At 37.7% G+C, this 18,315-nt stretch overlaps 1 protein-coding gene across 1 annotated transcript in view; it reads right to left on the bottom strand.

Annotated features, from left to right (window-relative positions):
- The window catches only part of LOC145668986 (sodium-coupled monocarboxylate transporter 1-like), a 165,163-nt gene extending 148,587 nt beyond the window's left edge, over positions 1-16,576 (bottom strand). The window contains exon 1 of the mRNA XM_081737293.1: positions 16,532-16,576. The gene's annotated coding sequence lies outside the window, so the exon portion shown is untranslated. The remainder of the gene's footprint in view (positions 1-16,531) is intronic.
- Between the last annotated feature and the right edge of the window lie 1,739 nt (positions 16,577-18,315).

Below are 18,315 nucleotides of genomic sequence, written 5' to 3'. Positions count from 1 at the left end.
AGTTTGAACCGCTACGATGTATGTTCACGAATGTCCCCGTCTTCTCAAATTTAGTTAATTACTGTGACACTGAAACATGTGACACAGAGTCACATTGTGGATGACTGCAATCGGCAACCACTGCACATATACTCCTCCCGCCCCACAGTTTGATTATTTCGATCCATTCCTCACGTGCTAACGGCATGGTTCAACATCTGCAAGAAAGAGGTAAATGTAACGTTCAATTGGCAATAGCTTTTCACCAAATTAAGCTGCATGAAATCTGATTGCATATTTGACATACTGAGAAAATTCTAGTCCGTGGCCATATGTATCACATATCCCATCAATTCATAAAAATTTTGAACACAAAATTACGGTCGTCCGTGTGACGTACTCCCAAAAGGCCTAATGTGTATCACCCACCTCACATTCAATGAAACCACATCCGTGTAGAATTTAGAAAGGAACTTCTTATGATGTATACAGGATGTCTCAAACGTTCCCTGACATAGGATAACTCTGTTATTATCAGAGTTACAACAAAATGTAAGAGGAAAAACATCTCGAAATATGACGTTTTCAATCTAAAGTGAACACTTTTTAAAAAAAATCGGACGAGATGTTTGTGCTGTATACTCTTTATGCACCCAATTTTAAATGAAAATGCAACGTTGTCATTTACCTGGACCCACAACATAAGTGAATGAAGTTACTGTTTGAAACGGGGGCTGGCCATCGACATGTTAGCGTAAAAGACAGTAACTTCACTCACTTACGTTGTGGGTCCAGGTAAATGGCAATGTTGCATTTTCATTTCACATTGGTCGCATAGCGAGTGTACAGCGCAAACGGGTCATCCGATTTTAAAAATTCCTTCACTTTAGAATGAAAACATTATATTTGGAGACGCTTTCCAAAGTAGTATAATTTAGTTTGTTTAAATTTACAATTTAATACAAGTAGATTCGGATTTATATGCGTAGGATTTTGTATGCATCTAACTAATGAATTCTTTATTTTCATGCTTAACTTAGTGACTTGGCTTTGGACTGCAACTGATTATTGTAACCCATTATTGCTTGAGAAGAAACAAGATATCCGAATCTTCATTTGGAGAAATCAAACGTCTATTGGAAAGCTGGGGATTACAATCATTAATTTCTACATTTCAAGGTGCGTAAATTATATATTCTGTGTTTGTTGTTAAATTACTATTACTATTATTGGGTTTAGAATCAATCAAGCACTTCATGATATTTTATGGGGATCAAGATGGGTGCCGGATAGATAAGTATTTGAGCGTCAGGCTCTTATTTCTTTTCAATTTAATATTTAATCAATGATTATTTTTCTCCCTCATTATTCCATCAAATCGTATTCCAAGATCATATATCCATTTTTGATCGATATATCCATATTTTTGATCTCTTTCATATTTCTATATTTTCGATTTTTGATATTGTTTATATTTCGATATTGCTGTATTTTTTGATATTTCGAACAAGTTTCGATAGTTTGTCAATATCGATTATCTATATCTAAATTCGGATATCCCAAAGCCCTATCGAACCCCCTCCGAAATGAAGTTTTTGGCTATGGACCTGATTAGGGATGCGCACGAGACAAGACGAGACAGAATTTTTGTTACGAAATTCGAGACGAGATAGAGCTCTTCCAATAGAAACGGATCCAGTTTTCGAGACGAGACATAACTTTCGCGGCACCTTTTCGAGAGGAGACAATCTCAAATCTTTTCTCTTGCGCATCCCTACACTTGATCATGAGGTATCAAAAAAAAAAAAAAAAAAAAGTTAATGAGAAATACCGGTAACATGTAAATACAATATAGGTAGCTAAAACATTTTTGTTTTCATTCTTCAATAATGCATTATTATTAATCTCAGGGGGGCGCGGTGGCTCAGTGGTAGAGTGTTAACCTCCGGTGTTTGGGGTCCCTGGTTCGATCCCAACTCGCGCCGTGTGGACTTTGTAGTGGACAAACACCGTGCTCGTGGGTTTTCTCGGGGTTCTCCCGTTTCCTCCCACTTTCTTCATTCCACCATTTCACTCATTTCTCATTATCTCCGTCTCCTGTAGCCTAACCGGCATAATCGTGGGACGTTAAACTTAAAGATTTCATTTTTTATTAATCTCTGTATTTTATAGTGTATTCTCAAGCTTAAGGTGATGTATAATTAAATTTTGAATTCAGTTAACTTATTTTGTTTCTCAGATTGTTTTTAAAATGTATGTACAAACGTTTATTTTCATTCTTGAGAGTTTAAAGTGACGTATAGTTATTAAACATAGTATTTAATATTGTACTCTTAACGTGGAAGTGATATACAGTTAACTTTTGAATTCAGTTAACATTTTTCTCTCTGAAATTGCTTTAAAAAGTATGTAAAAACGTTTTTATTTTATTTCTTGAGTGCTAAAAGTGATGCAAAGTTATTAAGCTTACTACTTTATATTGTATTCTTAACCCTAAACTGATACACAGTGCGTTTTTGAATAAATTATGTCAAGTTATTTGAGTGACGAACACTGGTAGAAAATCCTGACTACTACTGAAACATTTTGATTTTAAGGTGACGACTACTGGTGCAAGGATTTTAAAATATTGTTTTTCCTCCAACGGCTACTCCTTTTTTAATTCTAACTACATGGTCATTATAGGAAGGATCAGTGAGTCTTTCCAACTATGGTACAGCTCCGACAGATTCACGATGCTCAGAGAAGAGACAAAATAGTATGTTTTCAACCTTAAAGTGAGAACCACTGGCGTTTTTACCCTGCTATGCAAAAGTAAGTGAGTACTCCAATGGAGTTCTAATGCGGTACTTAATTTCTGCGTTTTAGATATATGGAAATACATGTCTCTAAAATGTAAAGAACTGATTTTTTTTTTTTTTTTACTGAAAACTGCAACTCGGTAAGCCTTATGGATACCGAGGTATGGGAAAATAAACTATAGGTATGTGGGGCTTGCATACTTGACGCTACAATTCGGAAATTGAATTAAAATATGACTAACGGCTATCAAGATGTTGTCAAATAAAGGGAGGACCAACACAGTTAAGGGGTTTTCGTGTTAGATGCTAAAATTTCCGAAATCGGTCATGGAAAGTTAATAAACACCAGTAGTAATTTCATCTTAAAGTAATTAGATATCCTCATGGAGTGTTAGAACATCATGGGGTCTACCAAAATTAAATTTTAAAAGCTTTTGAAAATATAATCTGACATTTGTAAACAGTATTTGAAATATGTGTTTACCCAAAACTTCCAGCTAGTACATCTAACATCTGGAGAAACACTGTGAAATAAAAACGTACGAGATCTTGAAATTTCGGAAACAATTATTGGTGGCAACAAAATTAAATAAGATGGTACTTCTATGGGTTAAATGAGTACCTCAGTACAATTTCGATCGAAAGATTAGTTCAGTCCTAGGTTTTCTTCAGGCAATTCCAAGGGTTCATCGAGCTGTGCAAAAGAATGAAAATTCGCTGTCAATATCTAAGATAGTAACCAAGATATAAGGAATTATATATTTTATGACGTAAAAATAGAGATCTTTACGGATTTGTACTTTTGGCTCTTTCCTATAAGAAAAAAAATTCAGAAAACTACTGTATATACCTTAATAGACAATTCAGTGGGCGGGGACACAGTAGCTTAGTGGTAGGGTATTTAACTAATCTTTTTTTTTGCAGAAACTATTGGAGTATTCACTTAACCTGTAGAGATACGATCATACTTAACTCCCTATTTAATTTTAAAATTAAATAAAAGGAAATATTTCAGTGTAGCGACCCACGATTATGCATTTTAGTCTCAGGGAGATTATGATTAAAGCAAGTGAATGTTGTTGACAGAATTGATGGAATGCAAAGGTGGGAGGAAAGAGAGTACCCCGAGAAAACCCACGAATACGATGTGCACTACAAACTGACTTGACCGTGGATCGAACCAAGAACCCAATACACTAGAGGTAAGCACTCTACCCCTAAGCCATCGTGCCCTCGCCCATTTAATTGTCTATTAAGGTATATACGGTTGTTTTCTGAAATTTCTTCTTCTTACAGCAAATACTCAAAAGTACAAATCCATGTGGGTCTCTATTTTTACGACGTCATAAAATGCATAATTCCTTATATCTCGCTTGCTATATTAGATATTGACAAAAAATGTTCACTTTATTTCAGAGCCCGATGAACGCTTGGAATTGTCCAAAGAAAATTTAGAGCTGAATTAATCTTTCGATCGAAATTGTACTGACGAGTCTGAGGTACTCACTCAATCCATATAAGTACCATCTTATTTAACTTTTGTTAGGATCAATAATTGTTTTCTGAAATTTCAAGATCTAATACGCTTTTATTGTATGGTGTCTCTCTAGCTGCTAGATGTACTAGCTGGAACTTTTAGGTAAATACATATTTCTAATACTCTTTACAAATGTCAAAATATATTTTACAAAACTTTTAAAATTTAATCTTGGTAGACCCCATGATGTTCTTAAACTCCATGGAAATACCTAATTATTTTAAGATGAAATTGCTACTGATGCTTATTAACTTTCCATGACCGGTTTCGGAAATTTTACCACCTAACACGAAAACCCCATAACTATATGGATCCTCCCTTTATTTGACAATATCTTGATAGTCATATTTTAATTAATTTTCTAAATTGTACTGTCTAATATGCAAGCTCCACGTACCTATGGTGTCGCTTTTTATTTCACCATATTTCGGTAACTGTTAGGCGTACCGACTTGCGGTTTCGGTAAACACACACCTCTAACGTTCTTTAAAACGTTATTAAGACATATTTTAGAATATTTAGAAATGAGAGTTCTGGGAATATCATGGTACCCGAAAACCCCCATCAGGGCGTGTGTGTAGTGTATTTAATTGAAACTACTTTTGAGGTTGTTGTAAGCCCTCGTAATTACGTTTCCGAAACTGCACCATCTAGTACGCAAACTCCACAGTTCTGTAGTGTCGCTCTTTATTTTCCCATATCTCGATATCCATAAGGCTTACCGAGTTGAGGTTTTCGGTAAACAGATGTCAGTTCCTTACATTTTAGAGACATATATTTTCATATATCTAAAAAATACAGACATTAGGTACCCCATGGTAGCCCGAACACCATTGAGGTACCCACTTACTTTTGAATGGTAATACATTTTGAGTTGTTGTTCAGCATCAATAAACACTTCATAGTTTTTCTACGTGCAACCCAAAAGTCCATACCTGACCGAACAGATTTTGTCCATTTAATCTCAAAAATGTTAAGATACTTTGTATTGTTAAGTACAACCAAATTAAGCACACTGAATATAACATTTTAAATATTTTCTGATTTTTGTTGCAGGTATTTCGTGCATCAAACCAGGATTCTGCTTGAAAGACAGTCAAAAGAAGCAGTGTAGGTTGTGGCTAAAAGTACGCCCTTTCTGAAGACAGACTCAGTTGTACTTACATTATTTTGTACGAATATATAACCCTAATAAAGATACTGTACTACAAATTATTTCTTTCTTCCATAAATTATAATAAAATATTATCTCTGTTTAAAGAAAATGATTGTTAATGTTAAGTCATTTTAATTCTTTTTCTCTGTAATAAGAACATTATCCCTAGCAATATTTTTTATCTTTGTGCTATTGCGATTGGATGAAGTAAAATTCTATACGAAGCACTATTATTTCAGACATGCATTAATAACTAATGTATTGTTCTGTATGTAAGACAATGTGTATACTGAACATGTCTAGCGAAGGTGTTGTTTTAATACAGAATCTATAACTCAGCTTTTCAGTAGTCAACTTTATTGGGAATCCGAAGAAAGAAGTTTAAAAAAAAAAAATGTTGGACTTACCAGCGTGTGTGTGTTCGAATTCTGGACTAATCCAAATTATCCAGAGAAATCATTATATATTTCTTTGTTGCTATTTCAGATGTATCCTTTATCCAAGTCGTATGAAACGGAGACTTCATACATCGCTATACTTTGTATGAACTATGTTCCGTATTTACTTAATCACTTTGTAACTTTCTCTAGTGTTGACAAGGCCGCAGGTGTCAATCGAATAGTTTAGTGTTTCACTCATGTCACCTTGTGACTAAGGTACGTCCTGTCGGTATATATATGGTACTGGGTTCAATTAGCGATAAAATACATTTTTAGCGTTAAACAAATGCAAAAATCTACACGAAATGAGATACCGTGATCTCTGACTTACGGATAACACCAAGCAACTAATGGTACTGAGTGTGATTGAGTTTACTAATTACTATTTGGCTAAAATCAGTGTTCCTTTATCTATAGTTCTTTTCGTGCTTTGAATTGCAAAGTTTGAAATAACCGTTTTAAATTATTGTGTATATATATCTTCCGAGTAATTCTGAGAATCATTGCCCTTTCTTTAAGCAATGTATGAGACTGTTAAATTGCTCTTTCCTTAAAATGTTGCACTAAGAAGGATGCATCCAGGAAAGTCCAAATTTGCAGAATGTCTATAGCAGGGAAGAATAAATATGTTTAGTCGATGGCTGCACAACGCCTCCGCTGTCACACAGCGAATACAGCGGACGTTTAAGAGTATTCTGCACTTACTATTAGGTATCGGCCTGGGAACTTTGGCGCATCTACCCAGTCTCCTTCTTGGTGTTGCATTTTTAATGGTGAGTACTGAGTAGGAATCATATTGTAAGCGAATACGTTTCCGGCTGACACCACACTTTTAATTATTGCGACATTTAAAAAAAAAAAAAAAAAAAAAGACATACCTGTTAATTAAAATGTACAGAGAAGTTATTTCTGGAAAATTCTATTCAGGCCTCTTGTGGTAACAACTGCACTTTAGTAGAAGATACTATTAAGGAAAAGAATGAGGTAAAATAATCTTTATATCGTACAAGCAATGGATGATAACAGCTTAATAAATGATTGTATGTAAATCTTGTTTGAGTTTGAATATAGGATTGTATAAGGCTGTGCATTTTGCATTATTATTGAGGTGCTGCAACTAACTAACTGCAAACCATATGATAAATTCTTACAGTAATATATCACATATTGATTTACTCTGTATGGAAACGAAAATAGTTTAATATATGGTTAACCTCCTTTGTGCCAGGGGCGGATCCAGAGGGGGCGATCGGGGCGATCGCCCCCCCCCACAAGAGGAAACTTTCTTATTTTATATATAAATAAACCCATCCATAACAAGTTTGGAGCTCTTAAAAGTAGCAGTATTACCGCCGACCGCCCCCCCCCAGAAGTCCGTCCTGGATCCGCCCCTGCTTTGTGCCCATAATTTTAAAATTAACGCTTGTGTCACTTTTCAACACTTGACTTTGCAGTAGCTTTCCAACGAATTAGCAGGAAGCCCAAACTTATAGGACATCCTGCAGGTAAATACATTTCTTTGGACAGTTTCACTGCTCCAAACTAAGATTTGAAAAGTGTAGTATTGTTAATTTTATTATTATTGGCACAAAGGAGATCAACCATATTTTAAGCTATTTTTGTTTTCATACAGAGTAAAACAATATTTGACAACATTACAGTAAGAATGTATCATGCACTTTGCAGTATGTTGCAGCACTTTAATAATGGTGCACTATACGTACACTCTAGATCCTGCATATGTCCGATCCATACATTACAAGAAGGCAATACGTATTCGATACAGGTAAAATCTGTATATTTCATATGGACAACCTATTAGCTATATACATCCAATCTATACATTACATATGGCCAACCTGTACGCGACATACGTATAATCTATATGCTGCATGCAGACAGTCTGTAAGCTACATATATGCACTCTGTATGGTGCATACGGATATTCTGTATGATGTATCTGGACAAGCTGTGTGCGACATAAGGAAAATCTGTATAATACATACGTACAATACGTATACTGTATCTAGTCGTACGTATGGGGCACAAGTACAATATAGATGCTGTCTCGGGCTTGAACGCAAGAAACATACGTACAGAACGTATATTGCATACTTCTTGAAATCATGCTCCGTCCTGATAGTCAGTGTATGTCGTCATTATTAACCCACATGCTACATACGACCCTGACGTCACAAAGCTAGATATTACCTCCGTATATACTTGTTACTGCAGATAACGTCACACGAATGACGTCATTGCACTTGTGCAGACAGTACGTATAATACATACTTTTTCAGCTATACGTTTGCTGCAGGATGTTACATACGGTTGTACGTTAAGTCCAGAAACTACAGGAATTACGAATGTAACCTACGTTTTTAAGTATGCCACCTACATTTTTTTTTCTCAGTGCACTTATTTTGGAGCAAAAGACTTTTTCGTTTCACAATAAAGTTACATGCTCATGTTGCAGGTTTTTTTTTTTTTTTTTTTTTTTTTGCTGCGGATTGTACCAGCATGAAATTCCCCAGCATTAGAAGGACAAGACGTGAACCAGGTTAAACTGCACCAATAAATTACAAGGCATTCAGCCACATGGCAAAACTATTGCTGGAATTCATGAAATGAAATGAAATGAAAGTGCATGAATATATGCCGGTGAGGCTAAAGGAGACGGTGATGATGAGTAATGAATGAAATGGTGGAATGAAGAAAGTGGGAGGAAACGGGAGAACCCCGAGGAAACCCACGCACACGGTGTTTGTCCACCACAAAATTCACTTGGCGGGGGCTGGGATCGAATTGCTGGAATTCAATCGCTGTATGGAACAGGAAACTGCAAGAATCCAGATGCCAACCTAATGGACTATTGTGATTTCCAAGGATCTTATAAAATAGAGGACATGCCCTTACAATAAAATCTTGAAGCCATACGTCACAGTTTCGCCACCCCTACTCTGCCCACTCCACCCAATAGGATCGCAATGTTTTGAGCCAACAATCATGGCGTAAACGAAAGTAGCCAATCAGACGATGGCAGAAACGAGAGTAGCCAATCAGACGTGCCGATGCTCGGTTGTTTCTTAGCTTCATCGATTTAATAGGATGAAGATACATATGGGCAGATCCTCTGTTTAAAACATCCTTGGTGATTTTGGACTCCTCAAGCGGTACCTGTCCAATCGTCGAGTCCCACCATCTCCGGCCTGCGGAAAGCCTGTAAAGACAAGTGGTATGCAATATCCATGGTTCAGCTATAACTCAGTAATGGAAACTGCGATGGCGGGCAATAGTTAGGAGGGGGTGGCTTGCACATCGAACACTACCGTTGGTGGAAACACGGCATATTCTAAGTGAGTAGCACAGTCAAATTCGGCTCAATATAAATGAATTAACATCTTTAGATGCAACAGATCTCGTTATTCATAGTTATTGACATTTTAAAACAAATCGTCTACAACTATGTATACAAAACAGTTAAACCATGGAGATGTCAACCAGTAATATAAGCTCCTCACTTGTTTCCATTATGAGCTAGAAAGACTGCGTAAATGACGTTACTGTACTCAAAGCCTTGACCTAACTTCCGCTCGGCATTACGATGGCGAGAGACTCATCTATGGACGACTAGCTTAAACGACGTTCTTGGAGAGCCTATACTTAACCCACAAACGCCCAAGACCAGTTAGAAATGAAATTTTTGAGTTTTACGTCCCAGGGTTATGCCGGCTAGGCTAAAGGAGACGGTGATGATGAGTAATGAATGAAATGGTGGAATGAAGAAAGTGGGAGGAAACGGGAGAACCCCGAGAAAACCCACGGACACGGTGTTTGTCCACCACAAAGTTCACTTGGCGGGAGCAGGGTTTGAACCCGAGATCCCTAGCACCAGAGGTGAACGCTCTACCACTGAGCCACCGCGGCCCCCCAAGACCAGTTAGGTAACAAAAATTTGCATACACTAGCAACTGCCTGAACAATACCGTGTTACATCGAAAACCTGAGAAGAGAAGTGAACGAAACTCTTACAAGAGAACGGGTAGTGTGCCTGAAGTGGAACAACGGTTTTTTTTTTTTTTTTTTTTGCCTAAATGAATGATATAGCCCATGTAACGTCGTGAAACGTAAAGTGGGTCACTGGTGGCACAAGGGGCGTTTGTGGGTTAAAAAGGTATTGCTTCCGTCATAATTGTACGGCGTATTGTAAAATACATTATACATTAATAAAATAGAATGTATTATTAACTAGGAACATTATTTTGAGTCTGACGTATAAATATTTGGAGACGCTTAGCCTTGTAGGCATAATGGACCCTATGTCGCAAGGTATAACACACATTGTAGACCAGGACAAGCAATAAAAACATACAACAATGACTGTACAGAAGCGTGGAAACCCTTGTCAGAAGGTTGAAGCAATAGGGTTCGAAAGCCAAAGCTTGATTTTCATCACTTTTATGGTATATTAATTGTAAATATTTCAACTTTATCACTTATAATATACAATATATGTTGTGTATGTTCAGTGGCGTATTTACGATTTTGTTTCGGGGGGGCTTTGCTAACTTTCGGGGAGGCTTTGCTCAAGGGCGCCCATGCTGTGGTTTCCAACGGGGTCAAGTATAAGCGACGTTTCAAATATAGGTTCAAATTTTGCTGTAATTAATGTAAAAATTCTGTTGGGTTTTCGATATTCTGAAGTACAATTTCCTTTAGAGTGGGCGAGCGCCCCACCTTACCCCCCTGATGGGCGTCCTTGGCTTTGCCTGAAAATGTGAAAATTTTGCAAGATATTTCATATACTTTACTATAGTAAGATTTCGGGGGGGATTAAGCCCGGAAGCCTTCCCCCTAAATACGCCACTGTGGTGTATGTTTATATTTAGGAGTCATGGTATTTTAAAATCGATTAGATTAGCCTAGGGTAGTGAGATTAGATGATGGAAGCTATTGATGTTAGTGCATATTCAGTTCCTGGAAGATAATGAAGTGACCCTGGTTTTATAATTTCACTATTGTCTCTCCAAGGTCAAGAAAAAAATCAGTAGATGCCATTGTAATTTTCAATTGTCAGCTTTCTCTTGTCACTTATGTAAAAGCTTATTACATATGTCATTTTAGAGGAAGGTAATCAAATTATTTTAAAATAAGAGAGAGAGGGAGGGAGAATTCTCCTTCAAAATTTTGTTGATCTTCAAATGCAGAAACGTTATTTTGAGAAGCATGATTTTGTGTAAATACTTTTTGTGAACTTTGGTATAGTTGAAGAACAAGCACATACGTCATTGATGAGCATATTTCTCGCGTTCAGATTTTGTTTAGTGTAAATTGAAAGAAACTGTTTTTGTCACTTTAAATTTATACAAAAAGCAACGCTGGATAGTGCTTCTACAGAGTGGGTCAAAATAAACCGATATAAACCAAGTGATGAACATATGACCTGAAAGACGATATTGCAGAATTAGTTCAAAGACAAAAGACGTACTTACATGCGTTTCTCCGTCTCTACAGGTTCTGCTGGAAATGTTGACAACCATACTCGAAGCCCAGCTTTGAACAATATGATCACGTTTAGTGTGACTTTCTGTAACTTGTCCCGTTGGATGTTTATAACTTTGCGTATGTTCTGTTGTAGTACGTCAATGGCTCGTGGATTTTTGTGGTACACCTTGCCCTTCAGCTTTCCCCATAAATTAAAATCGCAACTGGATAGACTCATAGGGGACCTTGGAGGCCATAGACTTTTCAAGACATTTCTCTCAGGCGTGAAAATAGAGTGCACTGCTTTCGAAGGAGGCATATACTGTGTGTGCTGTCGCGTAGTTCTGTTGAAAATACTCAAAATGTCTTTTGTCTAGCGTCAATTGATCCACGAAATGTATCGGCAATGTAACACGCTGAGTTCACTATGTCTCCGAAGAAAATGGGTTCAATGATTCCCATCCTAGGCACAACGCACAACACTCCAATCTTTACATCACACAGGAGTAGCTTGTATATTTATCGTGGGTTTTCGACAGACCAATGCCATGTACTTTGCGAATTAACGTAGCCACTGAGGTGAAACCACATCTCGTCCGTCATGAAATTTAGTACCCAAAACGGCTAGCATCGTCTGCAGGATTCAACTTCAATAAGGCCATAATCTTAAATAACTTCAGGTTAACGTATTTCAAGATAGGAGGATGTTTACACCATTCCTGTCTGCTATAACAGAAACCTTGTAGACTTAGCAGGGGTCTGCAACACCCGCCGGCGAATATTTTTCATTTGCTATTCAGTCCTTTCCAACGCAGGTGTTCATGCTCCTTATCGAGCAGGATCCTGGTCGCTCACACTTTTTTATGAGTTCGTGTATGGATGACTTAGTCGTATGGAAGAGTTAAGGCGGATTTTCATGTGTCCTTTACCTCCGTGAGTTGCGAGCGATTGTGCTAAACAGCCAATGAAATCACGCATCGGAGATGGCGCGCTACACTCGCGTCAGAGTAGAAATTTGTTCAATTCTGACGGAAGTAGCGCGCGTACACTATTGTATTCACTGACTAACATGGCGGAAGTCGCAAACTTTCTATTTTACGCATGCGCATTAGCTAGGGAGTAGTAATTTGGCGCAATACACGCACGGATGTATGAAAACGAAAATAATTTACGGTGAATACGCTACATGTGATGTTTCCGTTCTAACGCGGGCATGAAAATCCGCCTTTACCTTTAATGCAGTTACAATTGACTTTACAAGTGCACTTCGCGAACTCCCTTACGGCTATATGGTTAGTGTTGATCCCTTGATACGGGAGACCCGAGTTCGATTCCCGGTGGAATCTCATGTGGTTTGGATCTCATGTAAGTTGTGAGTCGACGTCTCCTATAGCCTCGGTATTGAACAGGATGTTAAATTCCAAAATCAACCTTCTAACTAATGACTGCGCTCCTCGATATGAATAGTTCAGAGTCATTAAAAAAAAAAAAAAATGTGCTACGAAGTGATGCTTCCTCACCTTCAAATGTTTTGGGTTTCAAGAACGAATTAGAAATAGCAAACTGTTACTTTTTCTGAAGGGGATTACTCTTTCCTCCTGTGTGGAGTGGACCTTCTTGAATGCGGGGCCTGGAGTAACCACTCACTTGCTCCCACCCCCAGGAATGGCCTAGTTAAAAACTCCACTCCATTGGCCAATTAGCTCAGTAGTTCTCAATCTTTTTAAGTGACGACACTTTACTGAACGTTATTATAATCAAGAACTTGTTTGATAATAATAATAATAATAATAATAATAATAATAATAATAATAATAATAATAATAATAATAATAATAATAATAATAATAATAATATCATCTACTGTAATAGTAAAACCAATTAGTTTTTTATAATGACTCTATATAGTACTGAGCATTATTGCAGGGCCGTGGTGGCTCAGTGGTAGAGTGTTCACCTCTGGTGCGTGGGGTCCCTCGTGCGACCCCAGCTCGCGCTAAGTGAACATTGTGGTAGACAAACACCGTGTGCGTGGGTTTTCTCCGGGCTCTCCCTTCCACCATTTCATTCATTTCTCATCATCACCATGTCGGCATAAACGAGGGACGTAGAACTGAAAGATGTCATTTCATTTCATTTTTGAGCATTATTGCTACCGCTGGAGTGAGTTTGGACTCAATTTTAACTAATTATTATTACATTCTTTCATGATTTTTAAATTCTAAAATTTAGCGACACATCTTGGGGGGACTACATGACACACCATAGTCGCGACACATCCGTTGAGAACCACTGAATTAGCCAACGAAACACAACAGAGAACTAAAACATTAATTATGTCAGTCTTAATTGTATTGCATAACCTGCAGTATTAAATTATTAGAGAATCAGTACCTTTCTTTAGAAATGCTTAAAAGCAGCCTACTTTATGTGTTCTTATGAAATGAAATATTTAGTTTAACGTTCCACAGTTACGGGTTTTAGGCTAAAGGAACGATAATTAATAAAAGTAAATGATTGGGAATATTTTTATGCTCTCCTACTAGGACGACGTACATTAAAGGCACACGCGCTAGCCATCTTTTTTTTTCAGAACTGATTTGAAATGAAATGAAATCTTTGAGTTTTACGTCCCACGCTTATGCCGGCTAAGCTAAAGGAGACGGTGATGATGAGTAATGAATGAAATGGTAGAATGAAGAAAGTGGGAGGAAACGGGAGGACCCCGAGAAAACCCACGAGCACGGTGTTTGTCCACCACAAAGTCCACACGGCGCGAGCTGGGATCGAACCAGAGACCCCAAGCACTGGAGGTGAACGCTCTACCACTGAGCCACCGCACCCTTGCAGAATTGATTTACCGAACGTTCCTCACTAACTTAATTTCCTTAATTACCATTATTTTTACCTTTTCATAGACTGTTAAGAACATCGAGGATAGTTAAAATTCGAAAGGCTTTTCCATTGGGTATCGAACCCAGGACCACCTACACCAAAGCCGCACATTCTAGCCAGTTTTTTCTTTTACTTTTTTTCCCTAAAAGTTCGTCTCAACCGGGATATTGGTCGCCATGGGCATCTCACGTATTTTCTACGTTATCCAGACACGGCCGGGACACGAACACAGAAATGTCGAGGACAGTTAAACCCACGGGCGTCTCTGGCGGTGGGGACGAAGGGACGCGTCCCCCAAATATTTTAAAGTACAAAACATTCAATATTTTATTCTAATTTAATTTATTTACTAACGACAGAATATCATGTAAATAATAATAATTATATTTTTATTTGGAATATAATATTCAGGCTGTGAAACGATTGTAATCAAGTTCTTGATATACCTTAGGAGGTCCATGAAGGTGAGCAGAAAGGTAACAAATAGAATCGAAGATAATAAACAGGTTGGGCTAGGTAGTACCATTTAAATCTATTTCTTTGATGCCCCCCCCCCCAAAAAAAATACATGCCAGAGACGCCAGTGGACTCCCAATGGGTTTCACCTCACCATCGTCAGCCTAATACCTCAGAGCGCTCGGTCACACTCACTCACTACCATACATGAGAATCGAACGTAGGACCTCCAGTGTAGGAGTCCTCTAAGCTAACCATTAACCTAGCAATTTCTAATGAAATGAAATGAAATCTTTCAGTTTAACGTCCCACGATTATGTCCTTTAGGCTAAGGGAGACGATGAATAAAGCAACTTAATGATAAGGAAGAATTGGTGGAATGATAAAGTGGGAGGAAAGGGAGAACTCCGAGGAAAAAACTACGGACACGATCTTGTTCACCACCAACTTACTTGGCCGGAGATCGAACCAGGGACCCCATACACCAGAGTTACGCACCCTACCACTGAGCCACGATGCCCCCCCCAAGCCACTGGAGCAGTGGTTAGGGCCTTTATTTGTCTTTAGTACCAACCCTTAATAAGAAAAAAGCTAGTTTTATAAAATTCACAAAATATAATTTATTTATTAACGAATTTCCAGAAGCACCTGAGAATCTATTTTGCACACTGAAAACGACATTAAATATGAAAAGGAATTTTCGAAGAACGTTTGACAAACCTTATATTTAAATAATATTTCAGCTTTTCTGTAATTGACTTGAGATAAAAAAAAAAAAAAAAAAAACCGAAACCTGAGTCAGGGTGCCCAGCTGAAATAAAATCTTTGAGTTTTACGTCCCACGGTTATGCCGGTTAGGCTAAAGGAGACGCTGATGATGAGTAATGAATGAAATGGTGGAATGAAGAAAGTGGGAAGAAACGGGAGAACCCCCAGAAAACCCACGCACACGGTGTTTGTCCACCACAAAGTTCACTTGGCGGGGTCTGGGATCGAACCCGGGACCGCAAGCACCAGAGGTGAACGCTCTACCACTGAGCCACTGAGCGGAACGGTGCCCAGCTGAAACTGAAATCCAAGTTATCCCAGTTGCGGTTAAGAACATAATTCGCATGCCCATTAAATTGTTTTCGTTTTGAATTATTTTAGATTTCTTTTAAAATGGTACTATTTTTTAAAAATTAAATTCGTTTAAGGCAATTCCAAGCTTTATTTATTTGTTTGAAGCTTTTTTTTTTTTTTTTTTTTGAAAATTTAACTTCCCACGATAATGTACCAATGCTAAAGACTGTGGTGATGAGATGGAATAAAATAGTGGGAGGAAACGGGAAAAATCCCAGACAACTCACGCACACTGTGTTTCTTCACCACAAAGCCCTATTGGCGCGAATTAGGATCGAACCAGGGAACCCGCTGATCTACTGTAGAACCTATACTTTCCGTGCATTAAAAGATGAAAAATGCATCATACTATGTATATTGATTCTTCAAGTAATACAGGATTCACAATTATTATTTTTTCCAAACGCCTACATTAATTATAAGACTGATAATAACGAAAACATATAGAATTATTTACATCAGCATTTTACTTGTAATTACGGAAGAAATAACAAAATATTATTTCATATTCAGCAAATATTTTTGCACTATTACGTTACGAAATATTTGTATATTTTTTAACTCCAAAATGGCTAAACATATGTCTTTAACTGTAAATAACAGAATCTTTCTTTTTTAAAATACTTTAAAACAGAAAGAAAAAGTCGCGAACAAGACTCACCGCTTTCTCCCAACTTACATCGAAGCATTCACTAACTGAACTGAGATGACCGACAACCTTAAGGACTGGGCTTTCATTTCCCGCAAACTGATTGTCAGCTGTTTGCGAGATATTCACACGTCACGCGTTGCAGTACAGTAGGTATAGCTATATTGAATGGTAGACGCGCTTAATGTCAGCATCAAGATTTCTTACATAAAAATTCGAACAGTTGTATTGTGTTGTTGGGTCATATGAACTCATATCTCGCGTTATAATAATATTTTCACAACGAAATTAAATATCTGCAGATATTGATTTCAGATATTGTCTCTATTATATACAGAGCAAGTAACTAGAAAAAATGAAATGAAATCTTTAAGTGTTACATCCCACGGTTATGCCGGCTAAACTAAAGGAAACGCTATAATGAGAAGTGAATGAAATGGTGGAATGAACAAAGTGGGAGGAAACGGGAGAACCCTGAGAAAACGCGCACACACGGTGTTTGTCCACCACAAAGCTCACTTGGCGCGAGCTAGGATTATTGTTTATTTTAGTGTTAAATTACTACTGCTACTACTACTACCACTAAGCAAGGATAGGAATAGTTAGCAATCGGAAGTTTCTGGGTTCTAGTCCCGAAGCCGCGTACTTCAAGTGAAATTTTCAATAATTTCTCTCAGTTTCATCAGGCAAATTCCGAGATGATACCTCTCTGTATAGGCTGCGGGCGTCTTTGATTTCCTTTTCCTTTGTTCCCATTATTGTTGACCGTTAACACTTTTCTCGCAGGCTATAGCTGTTAATAATATTAATAATAATAATAATAATAATAATAATAATAATAATAATAATAATAATAATAATAAGAAGAAGAAGAAGAAGAAGAAGGAGGAGGAGGAGGAGGAGAAAGAAGGAGAAGGAGGATAAGAAATAATAGACTACGATCGTGTAAGCCAGCTCTTTTGAAAGCATTGTAGATGGTGGAGAACAGAATATACTGTGAGAGTCATGGGCCCGAAGGGGAGGGCAGGGTGGTGCCCGAACCCCCTCCTGGCTCATGAAAATGTATTAAATTTTTACGATTTTTTTAATACAAATAAAAAAAATACCAAATGTAATATAGCAACCAGGGAATTGAGTCCGCCTCTAGAAAATTTTCTTCGAGCGCCCACGGTGAGAATCGATCTTTATGATGGAATGTGCACATCTCAACTGCACTGCATTTAAGGTCCGAAGGTCATTCGGAGCCCTCAACAGTAGGTTGCGTCCTTCATGACTTCGGTGTTGAATAAACTTATGAATCAAATTTTCAACCTAGATGAGGTTCGGGCCTGGGATGGTTTTCATGATTTCACTCTGACGGTGAGTTTTGTTGTTGCTTCCTTGCTCATAAACAGCAGAAAAATTATTAGGATCATTCTAGAGCTTAAATTTACACATAATTCCATAACAACTCAGCCTATAACTGGTACTAAATTAATTAATTCCCTAAAATGTTAAAACAGGGCTAGGACAAGTGCAGCAAGTGAACAAAGCGGATTGATACAAAATAATGTATTCATGCTAAATTTGGAATTGAGTCTACATCATTGGCCCCCTTCAATTTACTTTCGCTCCACGCCCCAGAAATCAACGGAAGGTTTTGGTCGCAACTTAGCTAAATCTTTACCCTCACCCTGAAACGACAGATTGCCCCTCGTTTTACGAAAAATCTTTAACCCTTAAACTTCAAATTCCAAATTCGTTCCTACCTGAAATTTTCGGTGTTGAAACGATCTTTTCACTGTGAAATATATACT

This window comes from Thermobia domestica, chromosome 13, assembly GCF_964235325.1.
Source record: "Thermobia domestica chromosome 13, izTheDome1.hap1.1, whole genome shotgun sequence".
Lineage (NCBI taxonomy): Eukaryota > Metazoa > Arthropoda > Insecta > Zygentoma > Lepismatidae > Thermobia > Thermobia domestica.
This window is presented reverse-complemented; position numbering and strand designations above follow the sequence as displayed.